Source organism: Rattus norvegicus, chromosome 4 (assembly GCF_021556685.1).
Source record: "Rattus norvegicus strain SHRSP/BbbUtx chromosome 4, alternate assembly SHRSP_T2T, whole genome shotgun sequence".
NCBI lineage: Eukaryota > Metazoa > Chordata > Mammalia > Rodentia > Muridae > Rattus > Rattus norvegicus.
This window is the reverse complement of record NC_141537.1, coordinates 118753489-118771351: the sequence shown is the minus strand read 5'-3', so window position 1 is coordinate 118771351 and position 17863 is coordinate 118753489. Positions and strand designations below refer to the sequence as shown.

Here is a 17863-nt window from a genome sequence, read left to right as displayed (position 1 = left end):
TGTATTTTCATCTTAATTTCTATAGAGTATAAATTCCCAGGCTCTGTTGTTTCCATTCTATTTGTTCATCTTCCGTTTGTGTTTCCTATCAACCATAACCATTTAAAAACCTTTTCTGGTAAGTTCAATGTTATGCCACCTGTGTATCTTGAATTTTTTTCTTTTTCTTGTCTTTTTGCTGGTCTTAAAATTTTGGATGGGATGTTGAAGTTTTGGATGGCATTTTCTTTCCTAAGAGATAGCAGAGTCTCTGTATGTGCCTGTCTCTGTCTCTCTGTCTCTGTGAGCAGCATGACAGTGACGTCTTCTATCTAATAGTGACTGAGTTAAGTCTAGGGTTTGATGTTGGCTAGCTGTGCCCTTCTGATTCGTATTGATTTGTGATATGGCCACCCAGGCTTTGAACGTAATTCCATGGAGAGATGTTAAGATTCTTCAATCAAGTTTTGGATTCTGTGATTTGTTTCCATTTTTTCCCTCCTCTATTGCTTACTTTCCCCAAAACTGATAGTAAGGCCCTGTTCCTGAAGAAAAATACTGTGTAACTCTCTGAAAATGAAGGAGTTGAGCTACTACATACTTAGAACCATCACTCCAACCGACTGATGTTTATAGTACTGGAAGGTACTCTGCACACTACTGGAAAGAAGGGTAAAGACCAGTCGAGCCACAGACCCTGTGATCCGCAATGATGATCTGCCTGCAGGATTCTCTAGTGCAATAGTGGCACAGAAGTTGTGGGAGTAACCAGCCAGTTTCTGATTTGAATTAAGGGCTACTCCATGAGATGGAACCCATTCCAGACATTGCATGGGTGGCCAAGACCCCGAGACTTATAGTCTAAGAACTTAGGGGAAAACCAAATACTGCTAAGGGAATGTACCAATAAAATGACTCCCTAACAACATTCTGCTATGCTCACTCAGATCAGTATCTTCCTCAGTTATCATCATAGAAGCTTCCTCCTGAAGTACATGTGAACAAATACAGAGACTCACAACTGGACAGTTTACAGAGAGCAAGAGACCTTGGAGCACTCAGTCCTGAATGGAGCTCTCCTCAGGGCTCAGGAAACTGGAGCAGAGGGGGCAGAATGAGTGCAAAGCCAGTAGGGATGAAAGATGCCAAGGAAACAACATTTTCTAGACATGACAGGACCGAGGCACATGTTCACAGAGACAGAGGCCGCATGCAGAGGGTCTGTACAAGTCTAAGCCAGATGGGGTCTCAGAGCCAAGATGGGAAGTAGACACAAGCCATCCCTAGCCCAGAAACTGTCTCACATTGGTAACTGCTTGCAAAGGAAAAATTGCTTTTCTCCAGTGATGTCTCATTTACTTAATGGCAAACTATATGCCCAGCAGTAGATGGCTAATACAAAATGAACTCAGTGGTATTTTCAGAGGTTTTTTTTTTTTTTTTTTTTTTTTTTTTTTTTTTTTTGTCATCTCATTGCTTTGTCTAGGCTTTTTTGTTTTGTTTTGTTTTGTTTTAAAGCCATACAACTTTTTTGCTTATATGTATGTTTTATGGGTTGTCTGTGTGTATCAGCCTCTGTACATGTTTTTGTTCTATTTGTTTGCTTGTGGTTTTTTTATTTTTTCAGATACCTGTTCGTATTCTGACAGAGAGAGAGGGAGAGGGAGGGAGGGAGGAGAGATTTTTATGGGTGGTGTAGTGGGGACAATCTAGAAGGAGTTGGGGAATCATAGAATATATCATATGAAAAAAAATCTTTTCAATTAATAAAAAGATTTTATCTGGTTAGAACAAAACAAAACAAAGGTAAACAAAGAGTCCTTAAAATTGCCCTGCTTCTTCAGGGCTTTTTAAAAAAAATTAGATTTTCTTAGTTTATAGTTTTGTGGAGGGAAAACTCTGTTTATTTCCATCCAGTTTCTCTTCCGAATTCTAATCTCTTATGTCTCTAATTTAAACTACTTAATGCCTATAAAACCGTCAGAGCTGTTTTTTTTTTTTTAAAACCTCTTAGCGATGGTCTTTTGCTTGATCCCTTTACTAGGAACTTGAGCCTCCTTTGCACAGATCTGGCAAATGCTTTGAGGGCAAAAAGAAGTGCCTGAAGAATATCAGCTCAGCCCTTCTCATCTTCCCTTCCTCTCTAGTATTTTGTTCCCTTTCTGTCTAGTTCCCTAAGTTAACTAAGAAAGAACATCACAAACATCTGATACAGGAGGTCTTTAGTGAATCAGTCTAGATTGGAGGATAGGAAAGGAAAAACTCAGGAAGGGGGTTTCCTGCAAAGGAGAGAAGAACCAGGTGGTGGTGGTGAAAGACAACACTTTAGCACTTTTAACACTTTTCCAGCACTTAGGGAGGCCGAGGCAGTTAGATCTCTGAATTAAGATCTACAGAGCAAGTTCTAAGAAGGCCAGGACTACATAGAGAAACCCTGTCTTGAAAAAAGCAAAAAGCAAAACAAAAAAACAAAGAAGAAGGGTGATATTAATATTCATACCTGGCTTATAACTGAAGAATATTTGTAAAGTTACAGTTACACAAACATTATTTAATGGTTTTCAAAAATAAAGCATTGGCAGTCCATGAAGAACAATTATAGAACAGAATATATATATATATTATCATCCTGTCAATATAAAGTTCATGTGTATAGTTGGAAAAGGCAGGAAAAGAAATAAAAAAGCAAGAGAAAATTAATATTTAATTTATCCATTGTTAAGAATGTAAAACCAAAAACATGATTATACTATTTATATAAGTAATATTTTAGAAAAATAAAGTGGAATAAATATATCTGGAGGAAGAGAGAACACTGATATAGTGAGGTTTGGTGAGGACAGATTGATTATAGTAGGAATTATTTAATTATGTATTATTGTTTATTATAATCACAATAATTATAACATATTAGTATAAATCATTGTTTATAAAAGTTTCTAGTGAGTTTCTTTATAAAATTAGAATCAGAAATTAAAAAAAAGTAAGTTGTCTCGAAATGTCAGTGCCATTAGTTTTCTTTCTTGAGTTTTGGGCGGTCCTCATGGTATGGTCTGTGACATTGTTGTTTATTCCCTTGATGGCTAACAATAGCAAAGAACTAAATGTGACATTGTTTGATTTTAGGAATTTGCTAGGAACAGCAGCACTGCCCATAAAAGTTAAGATTTATTTCTATGTCTTTGAATGGAACAAGAGCAAAGCCAACTACAACCACTGCAGTTGTCATTCATTAAACATTAAATATATGCCAGATGATGTCATGAGCTCTGCATAAGCATTTACTACTTGTCCTATTTTTGTTTTTCCATCATTCCTTTTATTTTTTCTTTCTTTTTTCCTTTTGTCCTATTACTGAGAATCAGAAATTAGAGATGCTGTAATGGATAATAAATGTTTTTGATTTCTTTTTTATAGAGTGGGGTTGGGGCACAATGCCAGTATACTAAAATAAAAGTAATCAGGAAACTCAGGGATCCTCAAAGCAGGATGAACATAGACAATGAAGTTTCACTGAAATACCACTGGAAAGTAGTATGACACTCTCAGACGTGGGGGTTGAAGCCAAGAACGGAAGAGATAGTTTGATCAGTAGCTATATGAGAGGTTTAGATCCATCGTCTTTCTGTTTGCTTAATTGTCCTGTCTGCTCTTTGTCCACTTTTCCTCTCTGTTCATTATCAGCACCTTTGTTTATGTTTTTGGTTTGTTCTGTTATTTTCATTAGCTGAGTTAGGACAACTGGGTAGCTTTTCAGGGTTCAGTTGTATTCTTGTTGGTTTACTTAGGTATATCTTACGAGGGATTTATATTTGTGTTTTTGGTAGTTGTTGTAGATTTTCATTTATGTCTTTTTCTTATCATACTCTGCGTTTAAATATAACCCTTCCATTTTCTGTTTGGTGCAAGGTTCTTACAACAGTGTGCTTCATTTTCTTTAGTGGCCTTTGAGGCATTATTAATATATAGTTTACTTCTCTATTTTATAAATTCCATAACTGCAGTTCCTTCTCATTCTCTTCCTTTTCTCCTTTCTCTTCCTTCCTCTCATTTTAAAGTTGCCCTCTGAAGAAATTAAAAAAGATAAGATCTACATTTACCATTCACATGTTCTGTTTATGTAGACTCAGAGAGTCATCATATTTTATAGTCTCTGTGACAAACCTCTCTTTAATATTCTTATGGTTCACAGTGAATTCTTGTAGATTTTGTCCGGAATGGTCTTGTTCTTTGGTTTTGAAGGATGTAGAGTTTCTTCTTCAGCACCACAAAGCCACTTCTCATCGTCTGCTTAGAGAGGTTTGTGGTCATTGTGTTGTTTGGTGTCTTTTCCTTCACCTCTGCTTGCTTTTTCTTTTAAGATTTTTAACTTCTTTATTATTTGTTTTCAGTAGCCCTAACACATTTCTGAGAGACGTTTTGTACTGCTTGTTTTTATTTCATATTGGTGTAATTCCTACATGATACATAGATTTTTAGTACTAATTTCTGTATGTTTGCAATTAGTCTTGATGGCAGTTTCTAGTATATTCCTTCATTAATTACAGTATAGGCTCCCTCAATGTTTTAAACTTTTTTTGTCTTTTGTAAATATGTATCAAATGAAACATATGACTGGAAATTGCCTAGACCATGTACCACTTTTCCAATATGCTAAATTTTTTTTCTTTTTTCTTTTTTTTTTTTTCGGAGCTGGGGACTGAACCCAGGGCCTTGCGCTTGCTAGGCAAGTGCTCTACCACTGAGCTAAATCCCCAACCCCTCTGAGCTAAATCCCCAACCCCTGCTAATTTTTTTTTAAAAAAAATTCTATTTGCTTTTCTGAGGCCATTGATTATTTTATTTAATTATTTAACAGTCACATTTCTCTTTCTAAAAGTTTACTTTTACATTTTGATACAACTTAAAAATGTTATTCCTAACTAGTTGAATAGTCAAGTTACTCCACTTATTGAAGAACTAGCATGAGACAGCGCTATTCATAGCTCTTAGATGGTCCTAACTATGAATTTTGGGGAAGTAATACATACCTGTCTTTGTTTCTTTGGTGATGACTGGGACAATGTCTGATCATCATTATTTTTAGGTTAAGATTAATCTGTGTAGAGTATTAGCTTCCCTAAAGAAGTTATGTGACCTCTGTTAGGTTGAGTGATGAACGGACACCCTGGGACAAAGATAGGTTTCTAATAGATTTCACTCATTGACCCTTTATAGTCTGTTAGTTCCTTCCTGTATTGAACTGAGCACACAGCTTTGGTAACCTAAGCCTTTTCAGAGAGATATCCCTTACCATGTTAAGCTTCATTAAAAAAAAATTGAAGTAGTGTTTCCCAAATTTTTATTTTTCAGTGCTGTTGTTTGAGTTTTGTAAGGATTCATTCTGTTCAGTTTTATTTAGGTTATTTTTCAGACCTTTCTTGACCTAAATTCATATAGATAATTGTTCCTCAGGTTTGATTGTCTTTCACAGATTTAGGAATAAAATCATAGTTTTGTATCATTTATATAGTTGATCATATATTTGATTTCTTCATTCAGATATTAAGACAAATTATTGAATAGAGTGGATACTAAAGTGCCTTTGTGTAGGCTTAATCACAAAACTGTTCTAAAACTAGGACCATAGCCACTAGCCTAACCTGAACTTGGAACAAAAGGGGCCATCCAGGAAGGCTGTCTGTGCACTATGGCAGTCTGAAGGGAACGTCATACAGTCAAAGGGTCTGGACGCTGACATTTGAAAATTATTTCTTGGTGGAGCATCTGAGACCTCAAAAATTATGAATTGTCTTAAAATTTATTTTCAAGGGAAAGACCATATGAGAGGGAGGGTAAACAAAATATTTTGTTTATAATTTGCTGTAAAGATGATTTATTACAGTTTAATATTAAACAGCTCTGTAGGCTCAAATTTATCTCGCTTGGTTCTAACTGGTGTTTCTCTCTGACACATGGTGTGAATCAACTGTCCTTCCAACTTGAAAGAGCAGAGAGTTCACTGACGCAATCCTTTGTTCTAGGGGAATTGTTTCCATTGTGCCTTCAAAAGGGAGGGACATGAAAAGCCTTGGCTCCCGACAAGTTCTTTCCAAGTTAGACACAGTTGGGGGCTGAACATTGGCCTGAGGAAGTGAGGTCTATTTCCTCAACTTTCTTAAAGGTTAACATTAACCTCTTCATATCTTTCTTTAAAAACTATACATCAGAAACTTTCCATTTTCCAGGGTTCTTCCTTAGATCCTGGAAGTTGCTTGGGTTTCTTTCCTTCTCTATAGCAAATCTGCTTTTGAGAAGGTTGAATGACAAAGATCACTGTCCTGAGAGGTCTGAAAAGACTAGAATAATTGAGTGTGATTGTTACTGCTTGTAAATCATAGGTTCAAAATAACAGTTGAATGCATGTAGCACTATATAAAGACATTAGAAGATTTGATGTGAGTGTAGGGGCCATGCATAGGGTATGACTGTGAATAAGCATGTCATTAGGTTGTTTTTAGTAGAAGCCAAGTAACTGGAGAGGGATGTTAAATTCCTAGTCTGACTGCTTTTGCTTTAGAATTTGCTAGTACTAAGCCAGGCTGTGGTGGCACATGCCTTTAAATCCCAGAACTGGGGAGGCAAAGGCAGAGAGACAGAGAGACAGAGAGACAGAGAGACAGAGAGACAGAGAGACAGAGAGAGAGAGAGAGAGAGAGAGAGAGAGAGAGAGAGAGAGGGGGGCAGGCAGAAAGACAGAGAGGCAGAGAGGCAGAGAGGCAGAGAGGCAGAGAGGCAGGCCGATCTCTGAGTTTGAGGCCAGCCTGATTTACAGAGCAAGTTCTAGGGTAGCCAGGGATACATAGAAACTACCCTCCCTGCAACCCCAGAAAAAGGGAATTTGCTAGTATTTATAGGATGCATTGTATCCCTGGCACTGTTGTTAGTGTTTCATTTGTATTTCCCTTTTTTTTGTGTGTGCACACTGCTGAATGAAGTGGTAACTATTTTTAATCTGCATTTCCCTGAACTGGAATTTGACTTATAGAAAACTAGCCCATGGTCACCAGCTAATAAGTAGCAGCACCAAGACTTGAATATAAGACATCTGGGTTTGTAGCCTGTGCTATTGGACATTGAGCCCCATGGCCTGTATTGTTATGCTTTAAGAATAGACCCTCGTGGAACTTGTCCTGAGAATGGAAACTTGCATTAAAATGTACTTATATGTTGGATATTGGAATAATTTTTGAGGTTGCTTACCTAGGGAAGGGAGGGATCAGGGTATTTTTTTTCGAGGGTAACAATAAGATAAATGATGAAAAATTTAAGAAAGCAAATTTTGGTTTTAAGAACTTTGCAGTTGCTATTGATATGGGATTGACTGCTGTGTAGGAATGAATTTACTAGATGTGGCGGCATAAATTGGAGTAGTAGTTGATGAAGAGATCTAGAAAAACTTGTCATGCTGTGAAATTAGATTGTATCACCTCTGAGATTTCTTCTTTTTCTATAGGTTGCTTACTATACTAAAGAGAAGCATTAAAATAATTATTCTTTGGGTTGTCCTCAAAGGAGAAAAAAGGGGGGTGGGGAAGAGGCTGATTTGATATCTAATAGAAATATGTGCTGCTCTAACTTCTGTCTAAACCATGAAAGTTAACATTTTTTTTTTTAATTTAGTTCAATCCTATCCCCCAAATGTGTTTTCTTCGTGAGACAGACCCACTGTGTGTATCACCCACTGTGTACTGTGTAGCCCTGGCTAGTGTTAAATGTGATCTTCCTACTTCATCTGTCCCTTGGGTTCTGGGATTATAGGCTTTGGTCCACCATAGCCTATGAAATTGTTTTTGATAGTTTTATGCTGTTGATAGAGAATTTTTGTATATTATAAATATGGGATAGGAAGCAAGAGAACAGCCTGCTTTTAGAGGTTATAAGATTCTTTACAAACAGACAAGAGATTCCATCATAGCCAACGTTGGAACTCTTACTTTCCCTACTTCCTTTTGAGGGATAATGAAAGCACAGTAATTCAATTAATTTTGAGATTATGATTAAGAGAGTAGTTGAAAAAGACTATTTTTATTTTGTATTATTTTAACTTTTTATTGATTCTTTGTGAATTTCCTATCATGCACCTATCATGCCCTGACCCTTCCTTTGCCTTCTGCCCTTGCAACCTTCCCTACAAAATAAGATATAATAATAATAATAATAATAATAATAATAATAATAATAATAATAATGTGCTGCTGCCTCACCCAATGCCTCAGCTCTCCCATTCTCATGCCCTTGGGGCTGGCTCATTGACACTTTCACCACTATAGCCAGCTCTACTGTGCTGCCCAGGTGGGGTGTAGGGCATGCTCTCCAGAATGCTTCAGCTGGTGAGGGGTGGAACCAGCTCTTGCTCTGTCAGGTCATCTTACCCACTTGCCTCAAGTGGCAAGGGGTAAGGAGGGTGGAGGCCAGCTCTCCTGCTTGCCTCAGGTAGCAAGGGGCAGGAGGGGGCGGGGAAATGAGAGGTGGGGAGTGAGGGGGTGGAGGATTGAAAAGGGGGAGAGAGCATTTCTCCCTTGTCCACTCCAGCCTATGGCAGATGAGGGCGAGGTATTTTGTATTTTTTAACTATTTTGTTTCTTAAGACAGAGTCTCATGTATCTCAGGCTGGGATTAAACTTGGTAGCTAAGGTTGACCTGATCTTGTTATCTCTTGTCTTTCAAGTGCTGGGACTATGGAGCTGTGCCTTCAGCCAGGTGTATTCAGTGCTGGGTAACCTAAGGCATCGTGCATTTCACATAAGTGCTTGTAACAATTGAATCTGATCATCTCCCAGCCCCGAGATCGGCTTTGTAGCTCTGTGATTTAAGACAATCCTCTGTGTCTTCCTTTGGGAGCTGGGGTTACAGGTGTGCTACTACCTCTGGCCGCCATGGAGTCATAGTTTTTATTTTTATTTTATTTTGATAGATTAAAAAAATTTGGTCTCATATTAACCCCAAAGTGTTTGCTCTTGTTTACTGTTTTAGTTATTTACCACATATTTACTGTGACTCTAGTACTGTTCTAGATTTTTAAAATGCATTTTCTTTGTTCAATCGTTAAAAATAACACTTTAAGTAACAGAAAGGTTACAAAAAAATCAAATAAGGTATTGTGGCATACACCTTTAATCCCAGCGTAGTGTAGGCAGAGACAGATGGATCTCTGTGAGGTCTGGGTCAACCTGATCTGTACAGTGAGTTCCAGGTCAGCCAGGGCTATATAGTGAGACCCTGCTTCAAATGAATAGCAACAAAAAGTAGGAGTCACATTTATCTAGGTATTTATTATTACTTTTATGATTTTTCTTACTGTCACTTCCATTTCCCCTGGGAAAATAGATGTAAATATTTGGATGTATTTATCTAGCTGTTGAGTGGACATATGGTTTAAATACCTTGTTATTTTCGTTTCATCTTGCTTTTTCTTTTCTACTTTTCAAAAAAAACCCTTTCTTCTCACCTTTTATTATTCTCTTCTCTTTTTTTAATTTTTAATTTTTAATTTTATTTTGAGACAGGGTTCTCTCATACCTTGGCTGCCCTGGAACCTACCCTGTAGACCAGGCTGACCTCAAACTCATGGAGATCTGAATGCCTCTGCTTCCCAATGCTGAGATCAAAGGCATGCACCGCCACTGCCAGGCTCATTTTGTTATTCTTGATAAAATTGTGGTAATTGTAGTAGTAATAAAGGAAATTTTCTGTGTAATAGCAGTCTTGGAAAGATTGCTTCATATGCAGACTAATGATAATAACTACTCCAGGAGGGTTATTGTCTTAGTCACTGTTCTGTTGCTATGAAGAGACACCATGACCTCAACAACTCTAATGGAAGAAAACATTTAATTGGGGCTTGTTTATAGTTTCACTGCACTAGTCTATTTTCATCATGGCAGAGAGCATGGTGGCACATAGACAGACATGGTACTGGTGAAGTAGTTGAGAGTTCTGCATTCAGATCCACAGGCAGCCGGGAGAGAGACAGATTCTGGACTTGGCATATGCTTTCGAAACCTCAAAGCCCACCCCTATTGACACACTTACTTCTTCCAACAAGACCATACATCTTAATCCTTCTCATATAGTGCCACTCTTCAATGACAAAGCTTTGGAATATATGAGCTTATGGGACCATTTTTATTCAAAACACTACAGTTAGATTTAAGGGATAGCTGAGTTACTATATGGAAGATACTCATTTGACATTTTGATACAGGCCTTGTTGGTCACCAATGGGAGGAGAAGCCCTTGGTCCTGCCAAGACTGGACCCCCCCAGTGTAGAGGAATGTCAAGGTAGTTGGGGAGGGGGAACACCTTCTTAGAACAAGGGGGAGGGAGGATGGGATAGGGGGCTTATGGATGAGGAAACTGGGAAAAGAAATAACATTTGAAATGTAAATAAAAATATCCAATAAAAAAGGTGCTTCCTTTTATTATGATTTAGAAATGTTAAATTAGGTATATCCTTTTCAGTTTGAGTGACACGGGAACAGATTCAGTCAGTGTCATAGGATTACTTTTTCTGTGCTTTTTGCATGGCTAGCATTATAATCCCCACTTTGAGTTGGCACACATTCACTTTGACCTCAGACAGAGAGAGAGTCAGTCAGACAGACAGACAGACAGAGAACCTTTTCAGTACCACATTCAGGTGTAAACTGATCTAGCTTTTCATCATGACACCAGGTCAAAGTTTCCTGTGTACTCTTAGGATGACAGACGGTTTAATGGAGTGTTCAATCCAGACAAGACTAAAGTTATAAAAATCGGTAGGTAACAGAAGACTGAAGATTGTCCCTATCTTCCTTCTATGTCTGTGTTATGTGGGGCTGGTTGGTACTGATGCTTATCATTATACGAGAGGGTTCTTGGCTACTTCTACAGATCTTTAATAAACACCACCTTGCCCTTTCCTTTAAAAACAAAACCAAACTTTGCCAATGGATTGAGAGTTAACTTGATAATTTGGAGCATATAACCATGTTGTTTGGAAGCTGTCTGACTGTTTCCATTGTTGCTGCCTGATTGTCCATGGTTTAATCATCAGTAGTTGTGAAGGAAGGCAGGGGGAAGGGGGGGAGCTGTAGGCTGCATAGTACCATAAAAAATTTCCACCTGGAAGCAATTTTTCCTAAAAGCCCTTAGGGACTGCTGTCACCCTCCCCCTTCAGTTGGCAGTAAGGACTAGAAACACCAGCTCTCCTTGGAACCAGCCTTTGTTGCTCCCAGCTTCCAGAAGGGCTAGAGGAGAGCTAGGGAAATAACAAATTATTCCCAGACACTCTTCTGTAAGAAATTCCCTTGAGCCTCTTTCTTCTTTTCCTCTGGTTCTTTCTGCATTACTATTTTAGCTGAAGTATAGATTATTTGCAGTACTAGGGCTTGAGTTTACGTTTTAGTCGCAGTGTTTATTATCATCCCTAGTGCCTGTCCTAGAAAAAGTTGAACCATCTTTGGGTCCTGCCATAGGCCCTGTGTCACTTTATAATGCCTTCTCTCTGGAATGTAGGCATTGTTCCAGGTGTGGACTCTCAAGGAACTCATGGTTCCCATGGGAGTGATGCACATGTAAATAAATCATATGTATGTGGTATTCAGTGTAGCAGTCTTTCAAAGATATGAACAAATAAAAAATTTCAAACAAATGAATATTAACCCGCCACGAGTGAAATGTCCTTAATGGTGCTCATTCATTCTTAGGCCTGTTTTCCAGTGTGACTGGAGGATAGAATGAGGTGTTTGGGTAAATGGAAGGATAATACTTTTGATGGAATTTATTTCCAACCACACATGGTTTCCTAAGGTCAAGGTCAGTTTAGATTTTATTGTCAATATGAGGGTTAAGTAGTAAATAGTGATACCATGGTGTGAAGGAATATCTCACCCTATACCACTCCAATTGAAGGGTAACCAGGTGTTTCAACAGATTTTGTGGCTTATTCCTTTAAAAACAGACTATTAGTGCATGCTATAACAGTGTATTTTTTATTTCATTTATTTATTCGTGTCTGTATGTGTGTAGCATGGGTGGAGGTCTGGGACAACTTGCCAGATTTGATTCTGGGACAACTTGCCAGATTTGATTCTTTCCTTCTATTATGTGAGTCCCAGGGATGGAAGTCAGATTGTAAGGCTTAGCAGCAAGTAAGTACCTTTACCTTCTCAGCCATCTTGCTGGCCCTTCTTACTTGCAATTTTGTATTTTCTTCAGTATTGGAATTAAAAGTTTAATGTTTCTTTTTGTTTTGGTTTAAATGTTTGCTACTTCTTTAAATATATCATTTATTTTTAATTTATACATATCAGTTTTAAGTCTGGGTAAGTCTTGACCCATAGTTTTTTATTCTTTTTAAACCTTTAGTTTTTAAAAATGTCTAGTTCTAAGATTTGTTTGTTGATACTTAAATTCTATGTTAAAGAACCATTACTTCTCAGAAGTCTTGGAAATATGAATTAAAGTATATTTCTCTAGGGAAAATTTATGTCCATTCAGCCAGTTATCTGTGGACATTGCAAAGGAGATTGCTTCTAAAATAAATAGTAATTATTATTTGAGAGATGATATTTTGCTATGTTTCCCAGGCTGGGTTTGAACTTGAACTCAAGGAACTGATCCTTCTACTTCTGACTTTCTCAGTGCTGGGATAAAAGATGTATCTCCATGCCTGGCCCAAAATGAAGAATTGGACATTTTTCAGACTGCACAGATATTAATAGCATATCTATGAGACTTAATCTTTGGTTTAAAATGACCGGAAGTTCTTTCTCCTGCAACCAGAATCAGTACCAGAGGAGGGAGGTCTCCTTGCAGGCTCCCTTTACCCTTCTTGAGATATCGTGGTTTTATTCATTTAAGGTTCCCCTCTTTTGTCTCTTTGATTCCTGTTCCTTTTTATTCCAGTCACTAGAGATGCCCTTTGTTTCCTTTACTATGAAGCCATGCACTGATGGTCTAGACCTTTAGTTTAGGTTTTAAGATTCACTACCAGGAGTGTTTTCAGTGTGTCTGCTGCTTTGCATTGCTCGTGGGAGCATCATCTTGTTTTGCTACTTTGTTTTCTATTACAGTTTTTTGAATGGAAACAACTCTATTATCCTTTATTGGTCCCTCAGGGTTTTCAGTGCTAGGGACTTAATTTTGGAGTATTAAATTGCTCTGGTTGGCTTGGACTCACTGTGGAGATCAGGCTGGCCTTGAACTTGCAGTGATTCTCCTACTTAGGTCGTAGAATGTTGAATTTACAGGGATATACCACCCTACTCATTCATCCATTCTTTTTAAAAATTAGTTAATTTTTATTTTTTTAAAGACAGGGTCTCATTGTATCCCAGGTTGACTTACTATGTAGCTTAGGATTTTAGTCACATACCTTCCCAGGCATTCTTTTTCTTTTTCTCATGTCAAACAGGTAATGTACCCAACTTCATAACAAGGTTTGAGGGTGGTATGTATCACACAGTGATATGAATAATTAATTATCTTGCTTATGAACTAAAAAAAGATTCTGCCTCAAGTACTCTTATTTCTCATCTTATAATTATAATTAGTAACATTATAGTTATAATTAGTAACATTAATGATTCAGCTAAAAAAAGCAATTGAATAAATCTTTTGGCTTTTAACACAAATTTGTATAAAGGACAAAATAAAGCCACTGACAAACTTCATTGAACTTTATATCTTCAGCTACTAATGATGATGATGATGGTGGTGGTGGTGGTGGTGGTGGTGGTGGTGATGATGGTAATGGTGATGATGATGGTGATGGTGATAATACCCAGGTTTTACTTATGACAGTCTTTGTATACTTAAGTTGGAGTATCTTTGCTTTTATTGGTTTATTCCTGTTTGATTTCCGTTGTTTATTTGGCTAATATTTTATGACAAATTTTCCTCTTCTGAGACTCTCTGGTTGTATTTAACCCAAGTCACATTCTTTGGAAGGCTCTTTGGCTAGGTGCCAGCTGAAGTTGCCCCACCCTGTTTTTGAAAGTACCTACTTTTGGCTTCCTTTCTTGCCTGAGGCAGAATTTCCTTATAGCATCCTCTTGGTTATATGGGCTATCTTGATGAAGCCAGTCAGATATATTGGGATCTGCAAAGATACAAAAAGGATTGGAATGTGTTTGCTCTTATGTGGTGTTACAAAGACATTTAAATATTATATTAGTTGCCTTTTACATTGCTCTAATCAAATTCTTGACATGAAGTAACTTCAAGGAGGAAGGCTTTGTTTTGGCTTTCAGTTTAAGGGGATACCGTCCATCATGATGGGAAAGGCAGGGTGGCAAGAGTAGAAGGTGGTTGGTTATATTACACCACAGCCAGAAAATATAGTTATGAAATGAAACTTAAGCTCTAGTTGGTCTGGGAAAGTGGAGCCTAAAAATGAGGTGGAGTATTATCAGACAATTTATAGGGTATTCTTGATGGTTAAGCAAGGTCAGAAGAGCAAAGGTCACACGAGTTGAAGCTGTGTACAGTCAGGAGGCAAGTCATGCTTAGAAACATTCTGAATACTAATGGGTAAAATGGTGTGTAATCTAAAGTAAAACATACTCCTACTTAATTACATCTGAGAGGGGCATGAAAGCACATTCCAAGAACAGCCCATGTTATGGCGAAATTAATCAGATATTACAGGACTTTTGCCTTGTTTACTCAGTGTTTTCTCACAAAGTCTCAAAAATCTCACACAGCTTCATTCATAACTGACAATTATATGCTGGTATTTGAATGAAAAAAAGGAAAAAACGTAAGGACATGACTACTTCTAGAAGTGATGGAGGAGAAAGTTTATTTTAGCTAAAAGGAGCATAGTCAGAGACAGAGACATTTGGGAGAGTCCAGAGTGGACAAGACCTTGAGCCATGTGAGGAGGGGTAGTGGAGAGTGTGTAGCAACTGACGACCAGGACCAACAGATTGAGCCAGAGAGTAAACTAAAGGAATAGGAAACCAAAATGGCTGCATTATATAGGGAAGAGCAGCTGGGAGAAGGGCAGTTTAGCTCCTGTACTGGACAAATTTTTGGTGTGTGTGGGGGAATGCTAGCCATACCCCGTAACAGGTTGGAACTGAGGGTTGCAGAGAACCTGGTGGCCAGGTCTACATTGATATGTTAACTAGGTACCTCAGCTGGTTCAGCTTGCTTCTTCCTTTTTTACTGAGTTATAAACTCTATCCCAGCTGTTCTGAACCTGTCAAGACCTCTTTGGTGGCGGACGACCTTTTTACAGGAGTTGCCTAAGACCATCAGAAAACATAGATATTTACATTATGATTCATAACAGTAGTGAAATTACAGTTAACAAAAAATTATGGTTGGGGGGCATAATAACATGAGAAACTATATTAAAGGGTCACAGCATTAGGAAACTTGAGAACCATTGCTCTAACCCATGAAATGGTACATCTTTCCATATTAGTTAACCTAATCTAGAGACCACATCATAGACATTCCCAGAGGCTTGTCTCCTAGATTACTCTAGACAAGTTGATAGATCAATGGTATTAACTGTCAGATGTTTTGTGATCAGCTTGGACTTCATTAATTACAATATGCATGGTCAGGTACTGATGATGATATGCAGTGATCCATGATATGAAGTGTACCCAGAGCATCCAAATTATCGTCCTGAAGTCTGAGTACAATCAGTAGACATTCTGAAGTAAGAAGAGATGTAAACTCCGTTTGACCTCTTCTAGTTCTCTTTCAACATCATGCTCAAATGTGTTTTTCCACTTTATTTTTAACTTTTGGAATAAACAAAAACACTAATGATGCTTTTATGGAGTTTAATGGGAAGGAAATGTTTGAGGGATAAAGCCATGACAAGTTAAAAAAGATATATGAAAAAGAAAAAAACCAGAACAAACTCTGGAATTTTTGTCTTGGATAATCAAAACCAAAACCCCAAACTGAAAATGTTTAGTCCTTTGTGTCTCGAGTTCTCTCCTTGGTCTCAAGATATATGTGTAGGTATGTTTGGTCTCCTGTATTAATTACTCTTGCACCCATCTCTGAAACACGGGTGATTCCACAAGTATGGCTTGATTTACATTTCTGCTTTGTATCCCTTTGTGTCCACTTCTCTGGGAGAATCCTTCCACTTCCAGGCTCTGTGAAAAATGGAGATAAAATGGGTAAGACAGTCTTTGTACAAGGGAGGACTAATGTTTTAGTATAAGAAGATTGATAATTGAACAGGCCATCAGAATAGAGTTTAATAAATTTGGTGAGGGCAGTTAGTTACAAAGGAGGTGGGGATAAAAGGCTCTAAGTGATTAGAAATGGTTCTTCAGGAGAAGAGAGTTGTGAGCTGTGGTTTTAAGAGTGGATGAGATTTACTTTGACATGGAAGGGGAAGGATATTTGAGGCTGGAGACTGGAGTCCTTAACAAACTGTGGGCACTGATTTTTGTCTTGCTCTTTGATTTGCTTTTGCAAACTGTATAACATGCTGTCATTTAGGATACTTTGCTATGCAAATAGCAGAGTATAGAGGGAAAGTGGTTTAAATAATTGGTAACTGACTGACAAATGGAGTATCTGGAGATAGCTGGTGAGAATTTCTCCACAGTCCAGGACTCTGGTGTTTTCTACACTTTCCCCTTTCTAAACTGGGATTATTGACACCATTTCCTCTCTTTTTAGGGTAGTTGCTTCACCTGCCTATAAGTGTCTTATTTTTGCAGGACATTGTTTAAGGTAGGAAAAGCAACTTTTTACACACTCCCCTCCCCTACTTTGGCCTTTCCCTAACAGATTTTCCTTCTCATTGGTGAGAGTTGTATTACACATCCTTATGTTAACTGGTCACTGACAAGGTAACTTAGACTTTACCTCTACTGGTAGGATAGGAAGGTGAAACACCAGACAGAGTAGGGACTGCTCAAACAAAGACGGATCAGTAGTTGTTATATAGACATAGTTAATCCATAACTGACTCACCCTGCAGTGGAATTACCCCTCTCTTCTCTCTCCTCGTTCTTCTCTCCTTTCTCTCCTCCCTCCTCTTTCTCTTTTTAGACAGGGTTTCTCTGTGTAGCCCCTGGCTGTCCTGGAACTCACTCTGGAGACAAGGCAGAGATCTGTGTGCCTCTTCCCCGCTTGTGCTCAGACTAAAGAGATGTGCCACCATTGCCCAGCTCCCACTCCACCTTCGCAACAAGGTCTTCCCTTTTAGTCTTGGCTGACCTCAGCCTCCTGAGTGCAGAGAGAGTGAGTGTGCATCACCCGATATGGTTCCTTCTTTATCTCTGGAAAAGCAGATTGAAGCTGATTTTGGTTTTATGCAAATCATATACTTCTGTAGTGGTTTAGTGTAGGAGAATGGTAAATATTTGTTGAATTCAAGCTTTAAGTGTCATGTTATCAGTTAAAAGCTTTTAAAATAATGCTCTTGAAATCTAGGTGGGAGAGGGATATGGAACCATTATGAAGTATAAAAGTGTATTGTCTATAAAATTATAAAAAAAATCTTGTCTTTTATCCTGCATTAGGTCTAGCACAGTAGTGCCCCAAGATATCTGGTTAGATATCTTCATCTCCGTCAGCAAAGTCTCTCACCTGCTTTGCTCTATCCCATATCACACTGCGGATGGCTTCTCTCTGAGCCTGGCAACAATCTCTATACCAATCTAGTTCCCAAGGCAGGTTTCCACCATGCCAGAAACATCTATCCCAATTTCATGGCAGCCTAGTGTCTCCAGCCACCATGTATTCTCTTGAACTTAACTTGCCATATGAAAGAACACACAACACAATAACCTCTGATCCAGTTGATAATATATAATTGCCCACCTAGACATACAAAGCCCCGTACACATCCATCCCTTAAGAATATTCAT

At 38.1% G+C, this 17863-nt stretch overlaps 1 protein-coding gene and 1 non-coding gene across 2 annotated transcripts in view; one reads left to right on the top strand and one right to left on the bottom strand.

Moving 5' to 3' along the window:
* Exoc6b (exocyst complex component 6B) overlaps positions 1 to 17863 on the top strand; it is a 455557-nt gene that overhangs the window by 37623 nt on the left and 400071 nt on the right.
* Positions 13410 to 13514, bottom strand: LOC120102746 (small nucleolar RNA U13). The gene has a single exon (XR_015687406.1). It is a non-coding gene; the product is annotated as a small nucleolar RNA U13 (small nucleolar RNA).